Source organism: Eumetopias jubatus, unplaced genomic scaffold (assembly GCF_037043125.1).
Source record: "Eumetopias jubatus isolate StellerSeaLion01/CBP00866 unplaced genomic scaffold, mEumJub1_p1.0 scaffold_7, whole genome shotgun sequence".
NCBI lineage: Eukaryota > Metazoa > Chordata > Mammalia > Carnivora > Otariidae > Eumetopias > Eumetopias jubatus.
The window spans coordinates 83,268,147-83,287,993 of NW_028274813.1; the positions used below are offsets into that span (position 1 = coordinate 83,268,147).

The 19,847-nt window shown below is 40.2% G+C and overlaps 1 protein-coding gene across 2 annotated transcripts in view; it reads right to left on the reverse strand.

Moving 5' to 3' along the window:
* Window positions 1-14,990, reverse strand: part of INO80 (INO80 complex ATPase subunit) — a 131,472-nt gene extending 116,482 nt beyond the window's left edge. For both annotated transcript variants that reach the window (XM_028119419.2, XM_028119417.2), the window contains exon 1: window positions 14,957-14,990. The gene's annotated coding sequence lies outside the window, so the exon portion shown is untranslated. The remainder of the gene's footprint in view (window positions 1-14,956) is intronic.
* Window positions 14,991-19,847: the final 4,857 nt, after the last annotated feature.

The window sequence follows — 19,847 nt, forward strand, 5'->3', positions numbered from 1 at the left end:
CCACCCAGGCGCCCCAACCATATATACTTTAAATGGGTGAACTTTACAGACTTGGAATTGTATCTCAATAAACATGTTAAAAATGTATTACTTCTGCACGGGACAAAACAATAAAGATAAAAAAAAGATGATAAATTGTGAAAAATGTTTACAACAGTTTGCCAATTTAAACGTCACACAAAGGGTTCTTACAAAATTTGAGCAGTAGTGTAAGACCTCTAGGAAGAGAACTCGCCCAATTTTCTGTTTAAAGAGATTGTTACTATTATGCTAATTAATTGAATTTAAATTAAAAAGTGAAGATTATGCTAATTGAGTTTAAATTTTTAAAAAAGTAAAAAATAAAGGGATTGTTACTATTATCCCATTTATAGATGAGGAACCATGTTATTTACACATTTTAAGTAACTTGCTCAAGGTCATACAATTTAACAGGGAATGTGGATTTGAATCCAGATAATCTGACTCCCAAGCCTTCATCATTTTATTTTAAAGATTTTACTTATTTATTTAGAGAGAAAGCTAGAGAGATCACAAAGGGAGGGGCAGAGGGAGAGGGATAAGCAGACTTGCCACTGAGCGGAAAGCCCATGCGGGGCTTGATCCCAGGATCCCGAGATCATGAAGGCAGAAGCTTAACTGAATGAGCTAACCAGGTGCCCCTAAAGATTTTATTTGTCAGAGAGCGAGAGAGAAGCAGATTTGCCACTGAGTGGAGGGAGAGCTCGCCCCAAGCCCTCATCTTTAACCATTACACTGTAAGACTAGAAAATCTCTAGAAAGTTACATCCCAAACAACTTACGGTGTTTGTTTCTGGCAATTGGACTAAGAGGGACCTCTATTTTCCATTTCTTAATTCCAGTATTTTGCAAAATTCTTACCATGTACTGCATGTAATTTTTTCAAATGAAAAATTATGAAGATTTTTAAATTGAGGTATAACTTATATATTGAAACAAATATTAAATATATAGTTTGATGAGTTTTGACATATGCATACATATATCTATTTTATATTCCCATCAAGATAAATAAGAACAGCTTACTACCCCAGAAAATTCTCAGGCTTGTGCTTCTTCCCAGTCAATTGCTCCTACCCTAGAGGCAATCACTGTCCTGAAGCCTATAATCACAGATTAACTAATTTCTAATAGGCTCTAGATATTTAGAAAAAGGGAATCATATTGCACATACACTTTTGTGTCTGGATTCTTTTTTTAAGCATGTTTTTGAGATTCATCCATATTACTGTATGCATCAGGAATTCACTACCTTTTGTTACTGAATCAGATTCCTTTACAAGAATGAATATAACCAGGCACGTGGGAGGCTCAGTTGTTAAGCTTCTGCCTTCGGCTCAGGTCATGGTCCCAGGGTCCTGGGATCGAGCCCCACATTGGGCTCCCTGCTCAGCAGGAGACCTGCTTCTCCCTCTCCAACTCCCCCTGCTTGTGTTCCCTCTCTCACTGTATCTCTGTCAAATAAAATAAATAAATCTTTTAAAAAAATGAATATAACCAGTTTATTTATTCACCTATTGATGGATATTTGGGTTTTCATTTCACTTTGGGTAAATTCCTGGGAATGTAACTGCTAGGCCACAGGTAGATACATGTTTAACCTTGTAACAAACCACCAAACAATCTTCCAAAAACGGTTCTACTATTTTACATTCCCATCAACAATGAACAGCAGTTCTAGTTGCTTCTCATCTTTGCCAACACTTGGTGTTAAAATGGTATCTCATTGTGATTTTAATTTTTACATCCCTAATGACTGATGAGCACCTTTTCACACGCTTATTGGCCATATTTATATAACTCCCTTTACGAAATACCTGTTAAAGTTTTTGACCACATTTGAAAAAGCTGTAGTCTTTTTACAAATGAGTTACAGAAGTCCTTTAATACATTATAGATATAATTCCTTTATCAGACATATGTGTTACTATTATTACATGTTCAGGACTGGAATATTCATTATTATTAAGATGTTAATTCTCTCCTATATATCCTCTCTTATCTATAGATTTCCAATCCAATACCCGAAAGGGTTTTTGAAGAAACTGACAAGCTCAGCCTAAAATTTATATGGAAAAGGAAAATAGTCCAAACAAGTTTGAAAAGGATGAGCAAAACTGGGTTCACACTATCTGATTACAAGACTTGCTAAAAGTTACAGTAATCAAGATGGTATAGTGCACTGGCCTAAGGACAGACAAACCAATGGTACAGAACAGAGTCCAGAAAAAGACCCACACTTACATGGTCACACCGATTCTTGAGAAACAATCCAACAGGGAAAGAAAAGTTTTTCCAGGAAATGGTGCTGAAACAACTGGAAACTCTTATTTGGGGGTTTGGGGGAGTGAACCTCAAACCCCTACCCTATACCATATACAAAAATGAAGTGAAAGATTAATCACAGACTTAAATGTAAAGCTAAGATGATAAAGCTTCTAAAAGAAAACATTAAGAACATATCTTTGAGTTGGAGTAGGTTAAAATTTCTAAGGACACAGGGGTGCGTGGGTGACTCAGATGGTTAAGGGTCCAACTCTTGGTTTCAGCTCAGGTCACGATCTCAGGGTCATGAGAATGAGCCCTGCATTGGGATCCATGCTCAACTTGGAGTCTGCTGGGGATTCTCTCTCTGCCTCTCCCCCCTGCTCTTGTTCTCTCTCTCTCTCTCTCTCTCCCCAAAATAAATAAATAAATAAATAAGATCTTTAAAAAAAAAAATTTCTGGGGCGCCTGGGTGGCTCAGTCGTTCAGCGTCTGCCTTCGGCTCAGGTCATGATCCCAGGGTCCTGGGATCGAGCCCTGCACTGGGCTCCCTGCTCAGCAGGAAGCCTGCTTCTCCCTCTCCCCACTCCCCCTGCTTGTGTCCCCTCTCTCGCTGTGTCTCTCTCTGTCAAATAAAATAAAATCTTTAAAAAAATAAATAAATAAAAATAAAAAAATTAAAAAAAATTTCTTAGGACCCAGAAAGCACTAACCATAAGAGAAAATACTGATAAACTGACTTAATGAAAATTAAAGACTTCTATATAAAAAATTGTTAATCATTCTTTGCTTGGTTTTATTATCAGTTTGCAAGGATATTTAAAAAAATCAGTCTGCAGAAGGCAATGCAAATAATATGTAATCAAGCTAAGTGACTCCATTTGCAACTCTATACCAAATAAAGGTACAAATTCCCTCTAACACAAACGTCATAACCTTATCAGGATTCTCATGGAAGTCTGAGGCGTTCCAAGGCCACCCAGATTTACTCCAAAAGATCCTGGTACACTTTCTCTTTTGCAGCTCAAACTAGGATCCAACTTCCAGCCATGGCTTTGAAAGTTATTTCTTTGTGATCTTCCAGTACCCAGGCTAAGGTAGATACTAAAAGCTCACATAACATATGCTGTGCTTAACTATTCCTTTGATAAACAAGAGTGTCTTCCCTAACTCTCCAATATTTAAGAAGAAGCAAGAATTTAATGTATACTAAGTAATCCCCATTTCTCTTAGTTGCATCTATATTGTTGTGACTGTTCTTAAACCTAGGTCTTTCAATATTATCTTATCTGCTGTTTGGTAAATAAGGAATCCCACGCAATACCAGAAGCAGCTGGAAGTCTTGGTACCAGAATACTTCCCTTTGGTTCACAGTGTGGATGCCTATACTAATAAGGCACAAAGTCTATGAAAACTGCTTTTCTTTGGTTTCCTTTTTTAAAAATCACAATTAAAACTGACTCAATTAGCAAAATATCAAAAAATACAGGGGGGGGGAAATAAATACCCGAAGAGAAAACATAATTCTGCACAGTATAAATATTGATAAGAAACTTAATGAAATTCTCATTTAAATCATTTTTTCCCTAACCAGTAAAAATTGTATGAATCCATTGAATTGAAGTAAGGGTTACAAGTGACTATTTTGCCAAAATGAAACTATTAAAGTATCTTTCAGCAATTCTGTAAAAAATAATTGGGAAAAAAAGCTTTTCATGAATATTTTGAGGAAGAGTAACAGTAATTAGGTTTCATAGCACATTCATTTCCTGCTCACCATATTACACAATTTAACAAAAAAATAAGCTCACTGGCTTAGCTGAAAAACATTCCTGCCTTCACTAAAATGTTTTAGTGAAACGTTTCAGTTAATCTTAACCATTAAAAAAGCTTTCAAAGCCAGCCTCAGTTGAGAGCAGAAACTAGTATGCCATGATGAGAGAAGACAAGGGACCCCCTACATTGAATAAGAGCACACCAGTGTGAGAGGCTTTTCTGTCCTATGTGCTTTCAGAGTAATACTAGCCTGTTTAATCCTCACAATTCAAATCTTTTTCTCATTTCAGTTAAGCTAAATAATTTGCCCAAGCTAGAATTAGAACTCAGATCTATTGCTGGTGACACCGAATTCCCAATTCTTTACCACCAGCCTGCTATAACAAAAACAAAGATGCTTCATGACTTGGGTGACCACAACTCCTAGTTGGTTTGCTCAAGACCGTGTAAGTTCACTGTCCTAAGCATAATTACTAGTAGTCCCTCACCCTTCACTTTCAAAAGTATCCACAGTTGAACAATAAATTTTTGGTCAACCTAGCACATGGCAAATAAGGAAATAAATCACAAAGCGCTGATTCTTGAACCAAAACTTTCCTTTCAGACCACTGAATATTCACTAAAAGGTTACTATATACCAGACACTGACTGAGGAAAAGACCCTGTCCTCAAGGAACAAGGGCTGACCGGAGCCCTCTACAAGCAGGCCAGAACCAAATCTGCTCAAAGGAATCTCTATAATAGCATGGGTACAGTCTAGCAAATTAACAAGCCCAGAGTTTACCCAAAACACAAAGTTTCAGAAATAATAATACCTGTATTTTAAACAGAATGAAGAACTCCTGGCTAAAAAAGGATAGCTCTTTCATAAATTTCAAAAATGGCAAAGAAAATATTTTGGCCTACCTCAAAGGCATACTGTGAGGAAGAAAAAAATGCTTATCCACATTTTCCCTTCCCTACTGTTCATTAATGACACTGGACTATTATAGCAAAATGAAATATGTTACCAAAGATGAAAAAAAAATCAATTATAATGCATGTGCTCTCCTCTATGAAAGTATCATTTCAACTTCCTAGAAGAGTATCTTCACCAAGATAGGGAACAAAAACATCGTATCAGAATAATAAAAGAAATAGGGGTGCCTTGGTGGCTCAGACGGTTAAGCGTCTGCCTTCGGCTCAGGTCATGATCCCAGGGTCCTGGGATCGAGCCCCAAGCCCCGCATCGGGCTCCTTGCTCAGCGGGAAGCCTCCTTCTCCCTCTCCTTCTACTGCTCCCCCTGCTTGTGCTCTCTCTCGCTCTCTCTGTTAAATAAATAAATAAAATCTTAAAAAGTAATAAAAGAAATAATCTTTACTAGCACAACTGCCTCTCTGGAGTTCTATAAGACATACTACAGACAGAACCTTTGGTCAAACAAGTTTAATCCTTATTTATTAAGCATTTAGGGTTCATATATTACTAAATCAAAAATCCAAAAGGAAGGAAGAACTGTTTCCTGAGGTATCTAATGGACCTTTCCACGTGGTAACTTAAAAAAAATACTGTTTTTAAATTATGCTATGTTAGAGGTCCCTAGGTTATATTTTCTTAAGTCTTGCAGTGAAAAGCACTCATTTAATAACAATTTACCAAGTTAAAAATTTGAAAACACAGCTGAAGATCTCTTACTGAAGAACCAGTTATTTCAAACAAATTTCACAGCTAGATCCATGAAAATGCTTACCTTTTCTAGGGAATGAGGCAGCTGAGAAAAAGATGCTCCCATAGAAAAGAGAAATTAAAAGACTAAACTCAGCGGCCCAGAAAACGTGAGAACTCATTTCATTCCTCAACAAAGGGAAGATAACATTAGCTTGCTTAATAGTTATTTGTGAAAAAGAGAGATGCCTCACAAAGTGCTGGGAAATTTTAGCTATCAATTCCATACAGTTAATCCTCCATTATTACAAGAGTGATGGTGAAAGGTTATTATTGAGAATAAAAAGTGTATCCATAAACAGCTAATGTTCCAAAATTCACTTTTATATTTAGTCTTCCTATACTAAAAGGCAGTTTTCATTTTGAAAATGAACACATAAACAGAGAAGTTGTTTTGAACTGTGTTCTCCAAAGAAGCCTGAGAAATCAAAGTTCAGGTAATTCATCCCAGGGATAAACCATCTGTAAATAAGCACAAGTTGAACTATATACTAAATGGATCTTGCTTTTCATTCGTTAGACATTTCAGTCACTTAGATATGGAATGATTCTATTAACACTAAATATATTTACTCTCATTATACAGTCGATACAGTCAATTAGAGCAAGGCAGGTATGTGTACATCAAACTACCCTCAATGAACACTTGTTAAATTGAAGCTAGGGGGTGCCTGGGTGGCTCAGTCGTTGAACGTCTGCCTTCGGCTCAGGTCATGGTCCCAGGGTCCTGGGATCGAGCCCCACATCGGGCTCCCTGCTCAGCGGGAAGCCTGCTTCTCCCTCTCCCACTCCCCCTCCTTGTGTTCCCTCTCTCGCTGTGTCTCTGTCAAATAAATAAATAAAATCTTTTAAAAAAAAATTGAAGTTAGACTTTTTCCTCTGTTCAAGAAGTTTGGGGGTAGGGAGGGAGACTCCATTACAAACAATTCCAAGTGGGATTCCAAATTTTTTTATCTTTTTCTATCAAATACTACTGTAATAAGGAGGCTATATACATATTCTATTGAAAGCTATGTGCCAGGGCCGCCTGGGTGGCCGAGTCAGTTAAGCATCTGCCTTCAGCTCAGGTCCTGATCCCAGGGTCCTGGGATTGAGGTCCACAGCAGGATCCCTGCTTGGCGGGAGGCCTGCTTCTCCCTCTCCCTCTAACCCCCTCTGGCTCATGCTCTCTCTATTAATAAGTAAAATCTTTTTCAAAAAAAGCCATGTGCCAAACGTTTTATATGCATATGTACCTTACATATGCATTAACTCATTTAATCCTTTTATGACTTAGGCACTATTATAACCTTCATTTTACAGATAAAGAAAGTGAGCTTCAGTAACCAGCTCAAGGTCACACAGTCAGAAGTGTCAGAGCCAGGTCTGAAATCCAAGAAGTCTGACTCCAAAGTCCCACACGCTTCAACTCCGGTATTGTCTGAACAACCTCAAGCAAACCAGTGGCTCCAGGACATAAAACTATGCTAATGCAGTATTCCAAACAGTATATTCATTTATTCAACCATTTATTTAGAGCATTTTAGACTCAAAAATATTGATTTTATATTATGGGTTATAATCCAATACTGCTTAGCTTATTTTGCTGCTCACAGCATTCCAGTTTCGGCCGCTGAGCGCACTTTTGGCTGGCTCCGGTGCTCCTCTGCCATGCCGCCCTCAACACAGGGGTTGTTGTGTTGTGGTGGCGGTGGGTGGTTGTTGTGAGAGCACTTCCTTACTTTCTGGTACTACAAGATGTTCAGGCTCATCTTGTATATTTCCTGCCCAGTCCTAGAATCAGCTTCTCCAAGGAGCTCTGGATCCTTGTATTAAGTAATGGTACTGGAAACTAACATCTGGGTACTAGGTGTTAGTCCTTCCTGGGTTTCTTTTAACCTCAGCTGATACAGCACAGGGTGTGGGTATAAACCCAAGCACATACACACATATATAAGTATTTCAATATGTACCCATCTGTATTAAGCTGAAACATGAGTTCATGCTCATGTTCCCAACTCTCATCTATTACCACATGAACAATTCTAGCCTCCTCTCCTTACTTATCCGTAAATTCACGCTCTAACAGTGAGAAGCCTGTCTCTTACTATCTATTCACTAATTGTTCAATTGCAGTACACATATATAACAGTATCAAAATTAACCTGCACCTTCATGGGATACAACTTTATCAATTAGATTACAGTGCTTATGTGAAATTCCTTTTGTCTTAGATTTCAGTCATTTCCAAGTTACTTAGGTCAGCGCACCCCTTCCCTTTTCAGTAAGGTTATTTCATACACTTCTAATACAATTAGATTTTCTTGTCACAGCCTGCATTCCTTCCTGGGACCTCTCCACCTCCTAAATGATTTTTGTTTAATTTGTACGTATTAAAGTTTACTTTGTGCTGTAAAGCCTTATGGGTTTTGAAAAATTCATAATGTCATATCCACCATTACAGTATCCAATAGAATAGTTTTATCAAGCAGTATTTTAACTAAATTACATGGTACTAGGAGCACCTGGTGGACTCAGTCGGTAGAACATGCAACTCCTGATCTCAGGGTCGTGAGTTGGAGCCTACTTAAAAAAATAATAGTAAATTACAAGGTACTACAATCCTTGATGGAAGCAACATGGTTGGATAGAGAAGCTGAAGTAAATAAAAAGCTGTGACTTTAATGCTATTGACATGCCACAGATAGACTTTAGGACTATCTGCTATCCTCTCAGGGTCCCAAGAGCCTCACTGCAAAATGAGGGGGTTCAATTAGATAATTATATATATAGCATTTATTAAACACTGTGTCAGGGATGGTGCTAAGCATTTAACATACATTATCTTATTCCTAACAACTACATGAAGTACATACTATTACCTCCATTTAAAAGATGACATTAAGGGGGCACCTGGGTGGCTCAGTTGTTTAAGTGTCTGCCTTCAGCTGGGGTCATGATCTCCGGATCCTGGGATCAAGCCCCGCATCAGGCTTCCTGCTCAGTGAGGAGTCTGCTTCTCTCTCTCCCTCTCCCCCTCTGCCCCTCCCCACCACTCATTCTCTCTCTCAAATAAATAAATACAATCTCAAGAAAAAACAATGACATTAAGGCTTCATACTAACTTGCGGAAGATCACCTAGCCAGGGAATTGTAAAGACTCTAGAGCAGGAGTCAGGACAGTATGGCCCGCATGTCAAATCCAGCCCACCACCCATTTTTGTATTCTTGATAGGTAAGAATGGTTTTTACATTTTTAAACAAGGGAGGGGAAGAGATATTTCATGACACGTGAAAATTATAAGAAATTAAAATTTCAGTGTCCGTAAAGTTTTATTGGAACATAGTCCCACTCATTCACTTAAACATATTGACTATGGCTGCTTTCACATTGCAGAAGGGCAGAGTTGAGTGGCTGCCACAGAGAAGGTATGACCAGCAAAACATAGATTTATTATTTGACCACTTACAGGAAAACATTTCCAAGCCCTGCTCTAGAGCTTGGGTCAACTATTGCATTCTAAGAATGACCCTAAAAAAGGCAAACTATTACTAACATTAGAATAACATCCAAGACAGAAACATTTTAGACACTGAACTAAATGTTGGAATACCACCTCTTTGAGTTATCTTAACTAGAAAGATATTTCTATTGACATCTAATAGATATTTCTAATAGAAAGATATGTCTATTGACATCTACACAAAGGTTAATGCGTTGTAACTATTTTCTTTATTCATATATTTTTCCCCACCTTATCTAAGAAAAAGATATGAGATATTTTCTACTCAAAAAAGTTCTGATTTCAATACTTTATAAACTAAAACTTTAAACTAATTAAACTGTCAAAATAAAATGGTATTCTTAATTATAGCTAATACTTGTTGACAGCACTATGTGCCAGAGACCATTCTAAGCAATTACTCATTTATGCACTCTTTATTTCTCACAGTTATCCTCTACGAAGTAGGTAAATTATTCTCCTAATTTAATAGATGAAGAAATTGAAGCTTAAATAGCTTTCCAAAGGTCTGAAAGTTAGTAAGAGGGAGAGTTAAAATTCAAGCCCAGGTAACCTGGCTCTCAGACCTGGAAAGGGCACAGCTATAATACACTGCCACTGGATTACAAGGCTTCTGTTAACAAGGCAGATTACGGCCTTTAAACAAATGAAAACAGTATCTCAATAAACTTTTTCTAAAAAGACTAAAAACTGGGGCGCCTGGGTGGCTCAGTCGGTTAAGTGTCTGCCTTTGGCTCAGGTCATGATCCCAAGGTCCAGGGATTGAGCCCCACATCAGGCTCCCCGCTCAGCGGGAAGCCTGCTTCTCCCTCTCCCACTCCCCCTGCTGTGTTCCCTCTCTCACTGTGTCTCTGTCAAATAAAGAAATAAAATCTTTAAAAAAAAATGCAGAACTTGGGATGCCTGGGTGGCTCAGTCAGTTAAGTGGCTGCCTTAGCTCAGGTCATGATCCCAGGGTCCTGGGATCAAGTCCCACATCCCCACATTGGGCTCCCTGCTCAGCGCGGAGCCTGCTTCTCCCTCTGCCTGCTGCATCTCCCTCTGCCTGCTGCTCCCCCCTGCTTGTGGTCTCTCGCATGCATGCGCGCTGACAAATAAAAATCTTAAAAAAACAAAAACAAAAACTAAGTACTACTAATTCATATCAGCAACTCAAAAGAATATTTAGGTTCATACTTCTCTATGGCACCTAGAGTTTGCATAACCCGTGTGTTTACCTTTGTAGAGCCCCTCTGTAGTTTCCATGCATACACATACACCTGGATTAATTCACTTGTACATCCCCAGAGTCTACCACAGTCCCTTGAGTGTGGCAGATGCTCAACAAATTGTTGTTGGGAGGGTCAAAAAGCACTCATTAGGTGTTCAATAAGTATTTATTGAATGAACAAAGGAGTTTCATAAACCATTAGATACACGCATCATTAAATGGTTTGTTGACCTGAAATGAACTAGGACTGGATCACAAAAGTCTCTGGCTTTGTAACCCTTACATTGTGTCTGGCTTGTTCTTGAGCCTTAACCACCTTCTGTGCTAATAAGTTTCATAAACAAACCACTCATTATACACCTGTCAAACAATATTCATCTTTCAAGCTAGTTCTAATTTTCCAGGATTATAGTTCATGTTTTTCCTAATTCAATTTAATTTAATCACAGTCCAACCCAGTCTTCATCATTCCAACATCGAGTCGAATTTCTTTATCTTCACGTGAAAGCCTTACCATTGCCTTCATCATTTATACTGCCATTTTCTGGAAACTTCCCTCCAGCTTAATTTATTCTTCCTTGAGGTGAAATAAATGGAATCCATTCTATAGTCTAAGAGTGGATGTGTTGTGGTTTTGTACCAAGATAATGCAGTCCATTTTTATACTTTCTTTTTCATACCTCTCCAGGGAATGACTAACATTTTATTGGCTTTCCGGCAACACTCAGGCAACATTCTCAGGAATAAAGTGACCCGAACATTCTTTTTACCATATTGATGTTCACTAGCCATTTTTCTGTTCGTGCACAAAAATAAGAAAGATTTACCCACAGTTTATTCTATTTAATTACTAACGTCTTACATAGAAGAGCTAGCTGTCACATGCAAACCTGACGGTATCTCATTTGCTCTTTCACAAGACGTTTTAGTACCATTACCAAAAGATGCACTCTATACTTGAATACCCTGAGCAGATCCTATATGCCATACAGGTTGTTTAACAAATAGTTTCCCTTCTCCCAAATCAAAACTAAATGTATGTCATGGTCTGTGGTTGTGTTTATTTCCTCAAAGACAAAAATAAACCAACATTCATCAATATGCTGGTCCTATAGTTAATATGTCATTTAATTTCAGAAGTGAAAATCATTATCCCCATTTTACATATAAGGAGAAGTGAAACTCAAAAAAGTTAAATAGCTTGGGGAACCCAGGTGGCTCAGTTGGTTAGGCGTCTGACTCCTGGTTTTAGCCCAGGTCATGATTTCATGGGTCCTGGGATCAAGCCCTGTGTCAGACTCCATGCCAGCTTGAAGATTCTCTCCTTCTGCCCCTCCCCTCACATTCCCAAGTATACACTCTCTCTAAAATAAAGAAGCAAATCTTAAAAAAAAAAAAAAAAGTTGAGTAGCTTACCCAATGGGTAAGTGGGACTCAAACCTCAATCTTTTTTAGCCTAAAAACAATGTCTTTCCATTACACTATCAGGTTTCCCCTTACCTAAACTACCCTTGCTCCTTCCATAAGAAGTCATGTTCATGTTCTTGTGAACATGAATTTAAGAGTCAATAATCCTCTTCTTGTTAGAAAACCACTGGTTTGCCCCATATGAAATCACTTAGCTATATGTCCATAAAGTCGGATGGAAAAAATTTCCATCCTTATTTTCACTAACCGGTAACTGAAGTTAGCATTTCCTTCAATTCTGAATGCAGGCAGCGCAGCCCATCAATATTAGACTTTCACTAGTTATTTAATTCAGTAATAAAAAGGAAATTTCTTACATCATAAACTGTTTTCTAAATATGTGAACTGTATTTTATACATCTAAATGTCATATTCTGAAAAGGCATTCACAGGCTTCTTTAGACTACAAAGGGGTCCAGGGCACATAAAAGACATTAAGAACCCTGCTCTATAGGGTGGCTCAAGTTGCTAGAGCATGCAACCCTTGATCTCGGGGTTGTGAGTTCAAGCCCCACGCTGGGCATGGAGCCTACCTAAAAAAACAAAAACAAAAAAAACCCCCTGCTTTATAGACCATCACACAGGCTATCTCAATCCCTGGTAGTGAAGGTTTATAAAAGCATGTCACACAGTTGATTCAGGGTCTTTTAGTCCATTAAAAATACGGATAGCATTTAGCCCCAACTGACTTTTTTTAGTATCTAACTTGTTAACTATTTACTACTACTAATCTCGTACTGCTGACCTAACATATATAGAAATGTCTCTTATGTACTTATTAAAGCCAGGCATTAAGCTTTGTGATCTTTTCAACCCTAAGCAAACCTACCGCATCATGATTAGCAAGTGAATCCAACGCTCTATAGCTGAATTCCTAACTTAAATGTACAGCCACAGTCTGAATGTTTGTGCTCCCCTCAATCATATGTTGAAATCCTAACTCCAAAGATGATGGTATTAGGTGGGAGCAGGGCCCTCAGGATTGGAATTAGTGTCCATAATAGGTGTTTAGTAAGTATTAGCAACTTGTTCTTCTCACCCTCCGCATGCTACAGCCTATCATATCAAAATGCTTATGCTTAAGATTCAACTTTAAAACTTGTCATCAACTTCACTTATTTTCCCAAATTCCAAGTATATTAACCCTATCCTGTTCCAATCTCTCGAAAATTCACTGCATCCCAGCATTTATATTTTGTGTAAACTTGTATGTTGACATGTTAAATCCCCAAAGCAGTTTTAATCTTTTGAAGGGCAGAGGGGTGTCCATTTTTCCCTCCCTAACCCTATGTCTACACAAGTAATAGCAATCAAAAGCTGTTATGATACCATTCCTTGGTAATACTACGACTAACTCTTACTAAGTGAAGTTATAATACCATAGTTTATGGTCTGTTGCTTAGACTTAATCACATTTCCACCTTGATGTACTCAAAATGTGTTTATTAGTCAAAAAGTTTTCTAATCACATTTGTGCTCCTTACAGTTATTTCCTATTAAAAGACACGGATCTTTAAAAATTAGTTTGGATTCTTCTGAAACAAATTAAAGAGGAAAAGAACACAGTAAACTAAAATAAGAGAATTTAACCCTAAAAACACAAATTCATTTTATTATCTAGTAGGCATGTGACTTTTACCACATACAATAATCTCAAATTGTTGATTTAAAGGAAGAGCTTGAGAATTTCAAGCATAAAACACAAAGGGAACCGGAATATTATTTAGCAACAAAAGGGAACAAAGTCCTGACACATGCTACAACATGGATGAACCTTGAGAGCATGTTAAGTGAAAGAAGCTAGTCACAAAAAGACACATATTGTATGATTCCCTTTGTACGGAATATCCGGAATAGGCAAATCTACAAAAACAGAAAATAGATTAGTGGTTGCTAGAGGCCAGGGGAAGGGCTGATGGGGGAGTGACTGCTAAGGGGGCTTCTTTTTGGGGTGATGAATTACATCGTGGTGAAAGCTGTACAACTCTATGAGTATATTAAAAATCACGGAACTGTACACTTAAAAAGGGTGAGTCTTTTGGTATGTGAATTATATTGCAATAAAGTTGTTAAAAATAAAACGCAGCCACTAGCAAACCACAATGAAAATCTCCTTGGGAACAAAAAACATGAAAGTCACTGATTGGAAAGTAAGCTGGTTACTTGTGATTTTAGAGAAGTCAACCTACTAATTCCATCTCCAAATTCTACCAACAAGTACTCGAACATGAAACTAGACAGTGTATGAATCAAAGAATTCGGGCATAGTTGGCTGTAAACTAAAACAGAGTGCCTTCTTGGGCTCTATCACTCCTAAACTGTAGGGGGCTTTCACCCTAGCTGATTACGGAAGTGGCAGTTTTCATCAGCAAGCTCAAGAAGGAATGTCAAAATAGGATGACACTTGCCTAGACGTTCTACAAAAGCCTAAAAGACCATAATGGGTGTCCCCTACACACTCCTAAGTATGTGCACGTGTTAGGCTGTCCCCACCTAACACCAACAAGCAACATACACCATTTACCCATATCCCAACTTGCTCCCCGTAAACTGACATACTATCAAGCTCTTAGATCTCATTTGTTTAAGAAAACAGAGAAAGCCCTCACAGGGTTCCCACTCGAGCTCAACCAGCCCCCGCCCTGACCCACCCCACCCCCAAACCCACACACGTGTTAGCCCGACACCGCCCCACCGGGTCCCACGTGCACCTGGTCTAACACACTCCCCACGTGTGGGCGCCCCACGGGCTTCCTCGGCTATCTGAGGTCACCGCGTGACCCCGGGTCTCTAGAGGTATGAGAGGGGAAAGGACGAGGCCCAAGGCCCTGAGGTCCCAACCCTACGGGGAGTGTCCACACCCATCCTCCCCACTAACCCCAACAAATCCAAGGGCCGGGGGCGACGGCCCCTTTAAGACGCGGCCCAGTCGTCGCCCGCAGAGAGGGGCGCAACGGGGCCTACACAACCCCCCCCCTCCGTTCGCCCGCCCACGTCTAGTCGCCTCACCTCGGGCCGCCGGGCCCCGCCGCCGCGGCGGCGGCGGAGGGGGGGCGGGGTGCGGGCGGGGTCCGAAGGGGGGGGTCGCCCCGCCGACGGTGGAGCCGCGGTTCGCTCTCTGAGGCCGGGGGACGGTGACTGCGTTGGGCGTGGACGCTCCTATCTCGCTCCCTCGGCGGCTCCTGGGACCCCAAGATGGCGGCGGCGCTGAGGCGGCTGCGGGCGCTGGGCCGGCGGCGGCGGCGGCCACTTTCACTCACTGAGAGGAGCGGAGCAGGGACACGGGGAGCCATGGCGGGGGGGAGGAGAGGCGCCATAGCCAGGCCAGAACAATCGAGCCGCTACTCAGCTACCTTACCCCCGCCCCGCCCACGCTCACAGATCGTCGCCAGCCCGTGCCCTCCCGTAGTGCCGCTGCCGTCGGCCTCGTGCAGCTCGCACCCCGCCGCTGCTGCCTGACGCCCAGTGCGGACTGGGGTTCGGGGGGAGACCCTGATCCATGCCATCCGAGTGCAGATTGGTCGGGGCTGGGACTGGCGAAGATTGCCGAAAGGCGACGGGGAGGAGGAGGAGGATGTCATCGCTAGAGTGAGCAAGCAGATCTCGCGGGAGCAAATGTCGCGAGACCTCTCCAGTCCTGCAATCGCAGGCGAAAGGTTACTTTCCCCGGAAGTAACGTCAATCGAAACGGCCCGGGATCTTGGGAATATTCGTTTCCGCGGGCAGGCGATGGGAGGGTGCTAGTCCCTGAACGTTGAGATCACGAGGGAAAGGTTAGGCTCGGGTATGATATTTTATCCTGTTTCTGGCTGCTTTGGGCGGCGTTGTACATCGTTGGGAAAGTGCCTATGTAGAGCCGCTCATTCAAAAGAGTACAGTTTTGGGCTCCTCTTTACGGCTTAGGGACCAAGACCACGATGCTGTGGCATAGTTAGGCAAATGCCCAAGTGAAAGCTTCAGGATTCAGGGACTTAGGAACACACAGACCTGTCAACGGAAATGTCTTCCTGTTCTCACACCCACCCACCCCACTCAGCCTGATTTGTCTGTGCCAACTCCACAGTTCAAGCCACCACCCCCCCACCCCGCCCTGCTACCCACGTTTACTAAAGTTAGTGAGATTCAGCTACCAGGATCTGTGATTAGAAGTACCTAGTGTAAAGCCTAACTAAAGATAAGGATTAGATTTTCTTAAAAGTTAACTATGCTACAGTGTTTCAGTTCCCTCACATTTAATGCTTTAATTCATTTCGATCTGGCCCTTAGCATTTAAGCAGAACAGCATTTCCATAAGGTCATTCAGTACTCTTCTTGTGCTAAATTTACTGCACTTCAGAAAGTTAATTTTGCTTAAAGGCAAAAATATAGATAGTACCCTTTGTGTAAGAACGAAGAGGCTGTAAGAAAACACAAGTATCTGTTCGTTGCGGGGGGGGATAAACTAGAAATTAAAATGATTGGTGTCTTAGATGAGAAGGGTGGGACTAGGGGGAGGAATGGGAATAAGGTAACAGGATTGAGGAGAGAGTGGCAAATGTTGTTGTATAGGACTCTTTGAACCATAGTTATGTTTCACATACCCCCCAAAATAAACACCTAAAGCCAATTAGGATAATATTTGATTAATAATGAAATGACTGTAGCATAGACAAAAAGGAAGAGAATAAAGGGAATAAAGTCAGTAAGCCCCTAGAGGGACCAAGATTTAGAACCTTTAAAAGGTCAAGTGTAGGGGGCGCCTGGATGGCTCAGTCGGTTAAGCATCTGCTTTGGGCTCAGGTCATGAATTCCAGGGTCTGCTCAGCAGGCAGCCGGCTTCTCCTTCTCCCTCTGCTGCTCCTGGGACTTGTGCTCTCTCACTCTGTTAAATAAAATCTTTTAAAAAATAAAGTTCAAGTGTAGGTTGGCACTTGTATTTCTTTTCTATTACTGTGCTAACAAATTATCACAAATGCAGTGGCTTAAAATAACACAAATTTATTATCTTACAGTTCTATAGATCAGAAGACTGAAATAGGTCTCAAACTGGGCTAAAATCAAGGTGTTGGCAGGGCTGCCTTACTTCCTGGAGGCTCTATGGAAGAATTATTTCCTTTTCCAGCTTCCAGAGGCTGCTCCCATTCTTTGGCTTCCAGTTCCAAAGCCTCCATCTGCAAAGCCAGCAATGACAAGTTGGATCCTTTTCACATCATATCCAACCAACTCTTATCCTTTTCAGGATCCTTGTGATTATATCAGGCCCACCCAGATAATCCAGAATAATCTCCCTATTTTAAAATCAACTGATTAGTAACCTATATCCACCTGCAACCTTAAATCCCCTTTACAATGCATCCTAACATACACAGGTTCTACTGGACCTCCATGGGGAGAGGGCATTATTCTGCTCTGCATATGTCCTAAAATTTCTGAAGTGCAATCTCCCTATGTGTTCATCTGTGATTTTCATACTAAAATCTAGCTTTTTCCAATCTCTAATACAGTCTTACATTCTTTAATAGTTTATTTTTTCTTAGTAATAACTACACCCAACATGGGGCTCAAATTCATGGCCCCAAGATCAAGAGTCACATGCTCTTCCAACTGAGCCAGTCTGGCACTCCTATGGTCTTAGATTCTTGATTAAAAATGTGTAAATTCTGGGCACCTGGGTGGCTCAGTCATTAAGTGTCTGCCTTCGGCTCAGGTCAGGATCCCAGGGTCCTGGGATCAAGTCCTGCATTGGGCTCCCTGCTCCTTGGGAGACTGCTTCTCCCTCTGCCTCTCTCTCTCTCTTTCTCTCTGTCTCTCATGAATAAATAAAATCTTAAAAAAAAATAAAAGCGTGTACATTCTTTGCCTCAGAGACTTAGTACGTCGTATGAAATTCAATCCATGATTTCTTGGTAATTTGGATATTTTTAACCTTTTTATTTAAATTAAATTAACATATCATGTATTATTGGTTTCAGAAGTACAGGTTTGTGATTCATCAGTCTTTTTTTTTTTTTAAGATTTTATTTATTTATTTGACAGAGACACAGCGAGAGAGGGAACACAAGCAGGGGGAGTGGGAGAGGGAGAAGCAGGCTTCCCACAGAGCAGGGAGCCCAGTGTGGGGCTCGATCCCAGGACCCTGGGATCATGACCTGAGCCGAAGGTAGACGCTTAACCGACTGAGTCACCCAGGCGCCCCTGTGATTCAGCAGTCTTATATAATACCCAGGGCTCATTGCATCACATGCCCTCCTTAATGTCCATCACCCAGTTGCCCCATCCCTCCACCTCTCACCCCTCCAGCAACCTTCAGTTTGTTTCCTATGATTAAGAGTCTCTTATGGTTTGTCTCCCTCTCTGGTTTCATCTTGTTTTATTTTTTCCTCTCTTCCCCTATTCTTCCTTTCTTCTGTTTTGTTTCTTAAATTCCACCTATCAGTGAGATAATATGATAATTGTCTTTCTCTGGTTGACTTATTTCACTTAACATAATACCCTCTAGTTCCATCCCTGTCTTGCAAATGGCAAGATTTAAAATTTTTGATGCCTGTGTAATATTCTAGTGTGTGTGTGTGTGTGTGTGTGTGTGTGTGTGTGTGTGTGTGTGTGTATGCCACATCTTTATCCATTCATCTGTCGATAGACATCTGGGCTTTTCCAGAATATCTTGATTTTACATTACAGTTCATTTTAACATTTTGTTTTCTATCCAAATGGAGGAGTCTCTGGCTTTAATATTGTTCACAATCATTCAATATGCAGTATTTAATTTTATTAGGGTATTGTCTAAAATAAATTAGAAAATAAAACATACAGAATATTTTTTAAATTTGTTTTTAATTTAGTAGGCTCCATGCCCAACGTGGGGCTTGAACTCATGACCCTGAAATCAAGGGTTGCATGCTCTGCTGACTGAGCCAGCCAGGCACCCCAAAACATACAAAATATTATTTAATGACAGTTTTCAGGAACTTTGTGCAGTTGACTTAGGATATATATTTTATTTCTGATAATAAAGCCATAAACAAAAATAAAAACCACAATGTGTGGGTTTGGGGGAGAGACCCAAACCGAAAATACTAAGGAATCAACTACATTACAAATGAGTGACCTAGCCACTCTGCAGAGGATAGGGAAGAAAAGAACTCACCTAAATAACTGAGCTAAATAGTATATTGACCGGATACCGAAGACTAAGACCAAACGTACTGTACAGAAACCCTGTCGTCTACATACTGTTTTTCACAGGGGTGTGGGACATAGATTAGCAGTTTGAAACTGATGTGCATGCTAGAATTAGACAGAAATATATTGTAGATCATGAGCTGAGTTTCTCAATGGTGAAGAAAAAAGTTATTAACCAAGGAAAGGGGGAAAGCTCAAATGAAGCCTGAAGAAGATTGAATCGAATGGAATCTGGATTGGAATCTGAGGTATCAGTATAAGTTTATGGTTTTTAATATATGTACAGGTACAGAACTATAGATTTGTGGGTATGTGTTGATTAATATAAATATATTTGCAAACAAACATATATATTTGCTAGTTCTTTCTGCTGAGAGTATCTACAAGCTATGAGGGTACCTAGTATACAGATACTGATTTCTAAACACCATTCTCCAATAAAAAGAACAAGGAGAACCTTGAAGAAATGATTGATTCAAGATGAGCCTGGAGTATCTTGTGATGCTAGAAAACAATACTCAACAAAGGACATTCCCAAAACATAGGAGCCAACCTGAAAGAGCTCCTAGCAGCCCAAACAGAAAATACATAATGATAGTATTGCATTATGACCCAGAGATATTTAATAGCCCTGTGTCTATCCTGATATAATAATTGGCTATTTAAATGAATGAGGGAGAAGAGACAGCTCCTTCTTATTTATTTATTTATTTATTTATTTATTTATTTATTTAGTAAT